Source organism: Delphinus delphis, chromosome 11 (genome assembly GCF_949987515.2).
Source record: "Delphinus delphis chromosome 11, mDelDel1.2, whole genome shotgun sequence".
Lineage (NCBI taxonomy): Eukaryota > Metazoa > Chordata > Mammalia > Artiodactyla > Delphinidae > Delphinus > Delphinus delphis.
The window spans coordinates 59874692-59882438 of NC_082693.1; positions in this window are offsets into that span (position 1 = coordinate 59874692).

Sequence of the window (7747 nt, forward strand, 5' to 3'; positions counted from 1 at the left end):
GCAACCCATCTAACAGAGAGAAGCTCAGAGGAGCTGTACAAAAGGGAAAGCTCATCTTCTTTTGGCTGATGGAAAAGGGGCTATGTGGCAGATGACTTCATTGGCACTGACCAGAAAATTCCAGACTGAGCAATTAAGAGTACATTTCTGGGGGAGGTTCTAACTGCAGTTAGGTTAGGTATTAAGTCTTCGTGAGCTCAACATAAGTGACTCCATTTTGGGCCTGTGGTTTCTTTTTTTAACAATTACACAGATCCCATGGTTCTCTGAAATAAAAATTTCAGTTTATTTTCTAATTATAAAAGATAGTATATGCTTATTGTAAAAAACCAAAAAATGTAAACACAGAAAGGAATAAAAAAGTGCCACTATTCAGAGATAAACCCTGAAAACAAATCTTTCTTAACACACACATACTTTTCAAGGAGATCATGGTGAAGACCCAAGATAAGAAAAGGAAAGACTTGGCAAAGTTGTGAGCCTGTTGAAACAGCAAAAGTTCCTGTTGTTCTGAGCAAATGACTTCTTTGGGCTTTTGTTGTGGGAATGTAGTATGAATTAAGAAATTTGAGGGTTGTAGCTTTGAGGAGCTAAATTGCTCTGCATAATCATGTAAAAATTGGTCTCAGTAATAGCAGACTCCATTTTGCTTATTTTTGGAAATTAGAGAAAAGTAATTAGTTTATTTCATCACCAAGATAATATTGCTCATTCTTGGGAGTTGTACATGTACAATGTGGTTTGCTCAAGCAACCACAAAACATCACTGAATTTCCTTGCTTGCAAGTTCTCACCTCTCTTGTTCTTGTGTTCAAAACCCAGGCAATCTAGTTCAGAGACCCAGAACAAGATGGAAAGCAGGCTTCAGGCCTGGTTACCAACTCAAGCTGGAGGAAGGTCTAACTGTTGATTGTCACTCCCTTGATCAAGGTTGCCTCTGAACCCCACACAAGGAGATGCTTACCCTAGGTCAATATAATGGAAAGGAATGCTGGTATAAATTAGGTAGCCTGGACATATTGAAATTATAATATATGAGTACCTTGTGAGGTGATTTTCTGTGCATGTGTGTGGCAACAATAATTCCACCTTAGGTTTCTGTAATGTTTCTTTATTTTTTAAGAGTTGCCATTAGATATTAATACCTCCCCCACCCCATTCCATTCTCCATATCTCTTGATTTTCTAAAACACTGGTGTTTTCTAAAACCAGATTACACCCCACCTATAGCCCTATAGCTAAAAATCTCTCCTGTAACTTCCCAGCAGCTTTGTGGTAAAATCCAAATCACTGGCAGAATCCAGAAGTCCTCCTTAATCTGAGTCTTACAGCTCTTCCTGATTGGCATAAAAGCACCATTTGGATTCTAAATTCCATGAGGCCAGGTACCATGTTTCCTACCAGACATAAGCAATACTTAAAGTCATCTTTATAGAGAGAATGTGAACTGGCTCTTCTCTATTCTTGCCATGACATCATGTTTCCAACTTCACAACTAGAAATCCAGTTCCTATCCCCCCAATTTCCTTCATCTCTCCATCCCTTTTTCATTTGATCAACACCAACCCAGCTCAGTGAAGACCTCACTGCTATATGTAGGAAGCCATCTCTACTTTTCCCAGAATGGGTTAAGCATCCTCACCTGTGAGTCCTTAGCCCTTGTTCTCCTCTACCCTGGTCTTCAACTCTCCCCGTCTTTGTCACCACCAGCTCACAGCTCTTACCACTGTGGGCTTGTTGAAGGCAGTGACTATGTTTTTATCTTGTATTACTAACTTGAATACACAGAGCAGGAATTTAGTTGTGTTGAATTAATATGTTAGCTAGTTCATTTGATCCTCCCAAACCCTCTCTGATTAAGAAGGTATAACAGAAAAGGTCCTCTTAGTCTCTTTCAGTGAACAGGCAGGATTAGAGAGTTGGATAATTCATCCGAAGTTTTACAGCTAGTTAGCAACAGAGCTTAAACTGAAATCTGAAATTGAGACCAGTATTCTTTGTACTGTTCTCTCTTTGCCCCCCCTTTCTCACGGGCACGCTCTGTCACCCCCTTCCACACACATATATTACACACATGCATCTGTGGGGAGGGGAAAGTTACCCCCTTCCCCTCTTGATTCTTTTTGGCTGGTCATATAACTAAAATGGCAAAAAGCAGATTAAGAGGAGAAAATCAAGTTTAACGTGTACATATGGGGAATTCACATAAGCATGAGAAATTACAAAGGTAGTAAGGCAAGATGAGGTATATATGTCCTGGACCAAGGAGAAAGGAGGTGGAGGTTTGGGACTTCTAGGGGAAGTAAGATAATCCACAAGAAGATGGAAAGAGTTAATGCTTGGTAGACAAGTGTTTGCTGGGACATCTAGAGATAGTGGGACTCAAAGAAGACTGACCCACCAGGCCTTGCCAGGTTCTTTCCTGTCTACCACACCTAGTTTATATTATACTATAGTTAGCTATGGTGATAGCCCCTTCTTGCAGCGGGCCTTCTACCTTATCTTAGTGGCAACAATAATTCCACCTTAGGTTTCTGTAATGTTTCTTTACTTTTTTTTTTGCATCTTTATTGGAGTATAATTGCTTTACAATGGTGTGTTAGTTTCTGCTTTATAACAAAGTGAATCAGTTATACATATACATATGTCCCCATATTTCTTCCCTCTTGCGTCTCCCTATCCCACCCCTCCAGGCGGTAACAAAGCACCAAGCGGATCTCCCTGTGCTATGCGGCTGCTTCTCACTAGCTATCTATCTTAAGTTTGGTAGTGTATATATGTCCATGCCACTCTCTCACTTTATCACAGCTTACCCTTCTCCCTCCCCATATCCTCAAGTCCATTCTCTAGTAGGTCTGTGTCTTTATTTCTGTCTTACCCCTAGGTTCTTCATGACATTTTTTTTTCTTAAATTCCATATATATGTGTTAGCATACGGTATTTATCTTTCTCTCTTTACTTTTTAAGAGTTGCCATTACATATTAATACCTCCCCCTTTTTTTAAATTTCATTTCCCATCTTCAAGCAGTTTGGTTTGTGTGTGTGTGTTTTATCTATCTATCTATTTATTTATTTATTTATTTTTGGCTGTGTTGGGTCTTCGTTTCTGTGCGAGGGCTTTCTCTAGTTGCGGCGAGCGGGGTCCACTCTTCATCGCCGTGCGCGGGCCTCTCACTGTCGCGGCCTCTCTTGCTGCGGAGCACAGGCTCCAGAAGCGCAGGCTCAGTAGCTGTGGCTCACGGGCCCAGTCGCTTCACGGCATGTGGGATCCTCCCAGACCAGGGCCCGAACCCGTGTCCCCTGCACCGGCAGGCAGACTCTCAACCACTGCGCCACCAGGGAAGCCCTAAGCTATTAACTTCTCATTGGAGTATTTTCAGGGTTTGCACAGCAGTATTGAACTCTTCTTCCATTACTGCAGAGAGATTCCTTTTTCCAATTCATAATCTTTAAAGCTTGGCAATAAGACCCTCAGTGCTGAAAAGACATTGGGACTGGGATACGCAGCAGATTCCCTGTGATTTCTCGGCAAGCATGTCTATGTGGCACAACTTTATGAACAAAGGAACTCATGTTTGTAATTTGGCTGGTATTTAGGGTGGAGTATTTGGTGACAGAAGGAGACTGGTATCCAAATCCACATGGTCCTGACCATTTAGTCAGGAACCCTTTATACATTTGGTTGTCACACAAAATAAAAAGACTAGAGTGGTTTACAGACAAGGTTAGAATGGAAGCTGTAATTCCCAGGGGTATTCCATGACTTTTGCCAGTGGTGCTGTAGTGTCCAAACGCCTCCATTCTCCATGCGCTCCTGTCGACATGTGAGAGTGAAACAGATTGCAAAATAGCTGATATAGGAGGTCGGTTGTCTGGTTTTGGCAGCTGTAAAGCTTATTTCTGTCACCTAACCAAAGTAAGTCCAGATTTTTGATCCACCCGTATATAGTTTGTGGTTTGGGGCAGCTTGATCATGGGGGCAGCTGCAATATCCTGACTTGTACAAGGGTGACCTCTGAGACATCCGGAACATGTGGTGATTTGGCAGACATTTGTTCCCAAAATGGTGGTGCTAGAGTCATTTGCAGTTTCCTTGCGAGGTTTAAAGATGTCACCTATGGAATCAAACCACAGAATTTGATTTGCAATATTGTCCTGGTATGTCACCCAAGAAAGGTCAGTGTCATGTTTGCTTTTAATGCAAAGGGAAAATTTTTCACCTATTTATCTGGGTAAGGGACAGTCTGTGGGCTTCTACAGATTTTTTTCTGGGGCCCAAATGACTCACTAAAAGAAGATGCAGAGGGCTTCCCTGGTGGTGCAGTGGTTGAGAGTCCGCCTGCCGATGCAGGGGACATGGGTTCGTGCCCCAGTCCGGGAAGATCCCACATGCCGCGGGGCGGCTGGGCCAGTGAGCCATGGCCGCTGAGCCTGCGCATCCGGAGCCTGTGCTCCGCAACGGGAGAGGCCACAACAGTGAGAGGCCCGCGTATCGCAAAAAAAAGAAGATGCAGAGTGATGATTTTCTTGTCATGGATATCATACCCTGCCGCTCATCCATCTTACGTACTTAGCCCACCATGTCCACATCAGCAGGAACCCAGACTCGGTCAGGCTCTTTTGCACTATCCACATGTTGACATAATCAACACTCAGGCTGAGTTAGCGTGGCCAGGGTTTGGTAAGTTAGCATAAGGGGGTAAGGGAGGGTTAGTAAGAACAAAACACAGGTTGAAAACGAGCCCAGAGTGGAGACTTAGAGGAGAAATAAGATAGAGACAAGTGTTCTCCAGCTAGCCTTCTAATAAATGATTAATAAATGCAGAGAAAGGATTTGTTAATAAGAAAAAGTGTTCTGTTTTTTGATGTGTGTGTATAGGGAGTCTTAAAAGTGGGGAAAGGGAGATAGGTGAAAGTGAGGCTTCTTGATCTGTGATCTTGGGAAAAGCTGTCTGCTTCATGACGCTGGCTGCTTCTGGGCCTGGGAATCGGCCCTGGAAATCTTTCAAAATCACCTGGGGCATCTGTCTCCCACTTGTCTTGAGAGGGATGTTCTGGGCCTGTGTTGGCATGGCTTGCGTGGATCCAGGAGGATTTTCCTTTTGATGACAGTGTAGGTGGTTGGCAGTACCTCATTAGGTCCTTCCCAGGGAGGTGACAGCACATGTTTTCTTCTAAAGACCTTGATGTACACTTGGTCTCCTGGTCGAAAGGATGGCGAGGCTTATCAGTTGATGGAAGCCAAGCCCCTTTTACCTTCTTCATGTACATTTGTTGTTGTATCTAGCTAGTCATATCATCAGGTTGTTCACCTAAGTTCCCATAATCTTCACTTAACCCAGGAATGGAAGGTTTAGAAATACCAATGGACATTGGGTATCCAAAGACCATTTTGAAAGGGGTCAGTCCATGTCTCCTATTTGGAGTATTCTGGATCTTTATAAGGGCCAAGGGCAAAGCTTCTGGCCATTTAAGTCCAGTTTCTTGACAGATCTTTCCTAAAGTTTTTTTATGTCTAGATTTTTTACGTTCTACTTTCCCTGAGGGTTAAGGATGATATGGGGTCTGAAATTGTAATGAGTACCCTGGAGTTTTTGCAAGCAAGTGCTTTATGTTGTAAAATGAGTTCCTTGATCTGATTCAGTCCATAAAGGAATGCCAAAGTGAGGAATAACCTCAGTTATTAATGTCTTTACCACTGTTGTGGTTGAGGCACGTCTAGTCCAATAGGATTCAGTCCATCCACGAAACATGTAGACAACAGCCAAACAGTGAGAATAACCTAAAGCGGGAGGAAATCTATAAAATTCATTTGGAGTGCCACAAAGGGGAATGTAGGCCTTGGAGGATTTCTTGGGGTATCCCAGGTATTTCCCAGAAATTTGGGGAGATTTACAAGTAGTACACAGGGAAATACTTTGGTCAGAAATTTTATGGATGCCAGGGCAAAACCAATTGTCTTGTATTTCCTTAATTCTCCCCCATCTGCACATACATCCCACTTGATGGGATATAAGCCAAGAGGTTAAAGGGAAGGGTGCTATAGGAAGTCCATTTGGCCAGATGTATCCATCTGGTAATTGTTCAGCACCCTTTTGCACCCATTTGCCTCTTTCAGACGGCGGGGCATTTGCTTAACAGTTGATGAAATCAGTCAAGAATACAAGTAAGTTTAAAAATTCGGTAGAGAAGGAACAAGGGTGTCCATTTTGAGCTGGATTTTAGCAACTCTGTCAGCCTGATCATTTCCTAAAGATACAGCATTTCCTTGGTATGGGCTGAACAATGAACAACAGTTTTAGAAGGGAGGTGAATATCTTGTAATAAGGCAGCTGCTATATGGTCATTAGCAATAAGATTACCTGCAGAAGTTAAGAGGCCACGGGATCTGCAAATTGTGCCAACAGCAAGGCAGACTCCAGCAGCACATCTGGAATCTGTGTAAATAGCGGCAGTTTTCCCTTCTGCTAAGGTACAAGCTCTAGTAAGAGCTATGAGCTCAGCAGCTTGGGCTGATTTTCCTGTGGCATCAGAATGAACAGCAGGCGTCCCACGAGGGGAAACTGCAGCATAACCAGTTATGTTTCCCAAGAAACTTCATTGACGGGAGCCATCACAAAATAGAAGTCAGGCTGGGTTACCTAAAGGGGTGTCTGAGAGAACCTCTCGTGGCTTTGAGACCATTTCTACGGCTGCAAGGCAATCATGTGTGATACAGCGGGGCTGTCCATCAGGGAGGGGTAGTAAAGTAGCTGGATTCAAACGGTTACAACGATGTAAGATGATAAGAAAGTCAGCTCATAAGTGGCCTGTCACCGTGTAGAGAGTTGCTGTATCCTTTGAACTTGTAGAATAGCTGACACCGCCTGGGGAACATAGAGATGAATAGGGGAGCCTAACATGCACACTGGCTTTGTCAATCAAGGCGGCAGCTGCAGCCACTGCACAGAAGCATGGGGCACACCTAATGCCGCAGGAGCTAACTGGCATGAGAAACATGCTACAGGGATGTATCTTGAGAAGCAGAAGATTGTCCTAGAATGCCTGCAGCAGTCCCATTATTTTCATGGCGGTATAGATAAACAGGTCTGTCAAAATTAGGTAAGCCAAGAATTTGGAGTGTGGACAAAGCTAATATTAAAGCTTCAAAGGAGATTGATTAATGCCTCTGAAGGGCCAGGAAATAGGCTCTGTGTTGTGATCTAGGAGAAGAGCAGACAGAGGTTTAGCAAAGGCTGCAAAATTAGGAATCCATTGGCAGCAGTAGCCAGCTGCCTCCAAAAGTCCACGTAACTGTTTTTTTCATTTGGGGGAGGGGAATGGACAAAATCGACTTAACCCCATCACATTCACCATTGTGAATGAATTCTAGGTCGAGCGATGATGTTAACCAGATATTCTAACCACAGTGTGCTGATGTGACTCCAAAAAAAATGTTTTTAAAAAGTATTTGGCAAGACCTTTATTGAAATAAGAGATGTTTTTGTTTAACCACCAGAACCTCAGTAAAAATTGGGACTATTATTTCTGGGGATTCCAGAACTTCCTTTGGAAACATCCCCCAACTCAAAAGAAAGTCTGATGTAACCTCGTAAAAATCCATGTTGCAATAGGTGCTGTGTCACTGAGAACCACCGAAAAGACAGGGTTAAGGGCACAAAACGAGCTGCAAACCATATATGGAGAAACCCTTTTCTTCACACTTGTGATGAACTCATGTTCTGCTTTCCGTTTTCTCAAAGCTGA